Here is a 2,500-nt window from a genome sequence, read left to right as displayed (position 1 = left end):
CAAAAGAGAGCCAAGTAAGAGAACAAGACGAGAAAGCGTCGAGAGAAGGAGCAGAAGAAGTTGAAGAAAGAACAAAGGGACCTAAGAACGACTTGCTCCACAAAGCAAATAGGTCAGCAAGAAATAAGAATAATTTCCTTGACTAGAAATGGACTGGATTCGGCCATTCGGCAAGAGGAAGGAAAATATGGAATAAATGAGGGAAGTTAAGATGAGAAATGAAAGGCCTACGAGAGGTTCCTCTGGGAAAACTACACCCAAAACTTTGGAGGAAGGAAGATGGCAGAAATTGTAACAAACTTTTCACTTGAAGTCAAGCTTTTCACGTCAAACCAGCTCTTTCAATCAACCCCTCGCAGCCATCCTGGCAGGGAAGCAGAAAACGGAAACACTCCGGTCCGGCCGAGGCCCGGGTAAACCGGTCCCGCCCGAGCGTCCCGGTAGACCGGGACGGCTGCCCGTCACGGACACCCCAGGGCCCCGGCGCGGGCACCGAGGCGACGGCGGAGGTCCCCGACCGAGGCCCGGGGCCCCCGCGCCGGGATCCCGTACATCCATCAAGGCGGGGAAACAGAAACACTCTAGGCCGGCCGAGGCCCGGGTAAACCGGACCCGCCCGAGGCCGTCCCGGTAGACCGGGACGACTGCCCGGCGCGGACACCCCCGGGGGCCGGCGTGGGCACCGAGGGGACGGCGGAGGTCCCCGACCGAGGCCCGCGGCGCCGGAGCCGGGATCCCGTGCATCCATCGTGGCGGGGGAAACAGAAAGGCTGATCCGGCCGGGGCCCCGGTAAGCCGGACCCGCCCGAGGCCGTCCCGGTAGACCCGGCCCTCTCCCCGTCTCGGGCACCCCAGGGGTCCGGCGTGGGCACCGAGGCGACGGCGGAGGTCCCCGACCGAGGCCCGCGGACCCGGAGCCGGGATCCCGTGCATCCATCGTGGCGGGGGAAACAGAAAGGCTGATCCGGCCGGGGCCCCGGTAGACCGGGAAGACTGCCCGGCGCGGACACCCCCGGGGTCCGGCGTGGGCACCGAGGCGACGGCGGAGGTCCCCGACCGAGGCCCGCGGCGCCGGAGCCGGGATCCCGTGCATCCATCGTGGCGGGGGAAACAGAAAGGCTGATCCGGCCGGGGCCCCGGTAGACCGGGACGACTGCCCGTCGCGGGCACCCCCGGGGTCCGGCGGGGGCACCGAGGCGACGGCGGAGGTCCCCGACCGAGGCCCGCGGACCCGGAGCCGGGATCCCGTGCATCCATCGTGGCGGGGGAAACAGAAAGGCTGATCCGGCCGGGGCCCCGGTAGACCGGGAAGACTGCCCGGCGCGGACACCCCCGGGGTCCGGCGTGGGCACCGAGGCGAAGGCGGAGGTCCCCGACCGAGGTCCGCGGCGCCGGAGCCGGGATCCCGTGCATCCATCGTGGCGTGGGAAACAGAAAGGCTGATCCGGCCGGGGCCCCGGTAGACCGGGACGACTGCCCGTCGCGGGCACCCCCGGGGTCCGGCGGGGGCACCGAGGCGACGGCGGAGGTCCCCGACCGAGGCCCGCGGACCCGGAGCCGGGATCCCGTGCATCCATCGTGGCGGGGGAAACAGAAAGGCTGATCCGGCCGGGGCCCCGGTAGACCGGGAAGACTGCCCGGCGCGGACACCCCCGGGGTCCGGCGTGGGCACCGAGGCGAAGGCGGAGGTCCCCGACCGAGGCCCGCGGCGCCGGAGCCGGGATCCCGTGCATCCATCGTGGCGGGGGAAACAGAAAGGCTGATCCGGCCGGGGCCCCGGTAGACCGGGACGACTGCCCGTCGCGGGCACCCCCGGGGTCCGGCGGGGGCACCGAGGCGACAGCGGAGGTCCCCGACCGAGGCCCGCGGACCCGGAGCCGGGATCCCGTGCATCCATCGTGGCGGGGGAAACAGAAAGGCTGATCCGGCCGGGGCCCCGGTAGACCGGGAAGACTGCCCGGCGCGGACACCCCCGGGGTCCGGCGTGGGCACCGAGGCGAAGGCGGAGGTCCCCGACCGAGGTCCGCGGCGCCGGAGCCGGGATCCCGTGCATCCATCGTGGCGGGGGAAACAGAAAGGCTGATCCGGCCGGGGCCCCGGTAGACCGGGACGACTGCCCGTCGCGGGCACCCCCGGGGTCCGGCGGGGGCACCGAGGCGACGGCGGAGGTCCCCGACCGAGGCCCGCGGACCCGGAGCCGGGATCCCGTGCATCCATCGTGGCGGGGGAAACAGAAAGGCTGATCCGGCCGGGGCCCCGGTAGACCGGGAAGACTGCCCGGCGCGGACACCCCCGGGGTCCGGCGTGGGCACCGAGGCGAAGGCGGAGGTCCCCGACCGAGGCCCGCGGCGCCGGAGCCGGGATCCCGTGCATCCATCGTGGCGGGGGAAACAGAAAGGCTGATCCGGCCGGGGCCCCGGTAGACCGGGACGACTGCCCGTCGCGGGCACCCCCGGGGTCCGGCGGGGGCACCGAGGCGACGGCGGAGGTCCCCGACCGA

This window comes from Pituophis catenifer, unplaced genomic scaffold (genome assembly GCF_029215685.1).
Source record: "Pituophis catenifer annectens isolate HBS135680 unplaced genomic scaffold, rPitCat1.0.hap2 SCAF_143, whole genome shotgun sequence".
Classification (NCBI taxonomy): domain Eukaryota; kingdom Metazoa; phylum Chordata; class Lepidosauria; order Squamata; family Colubridae; genus Pituophis; species Pituophis catenifer.
The sequence above is the reverse complement of the archived record's forward strand: the minus strand, read 5'-3'. Positions refer to the sequence as shown.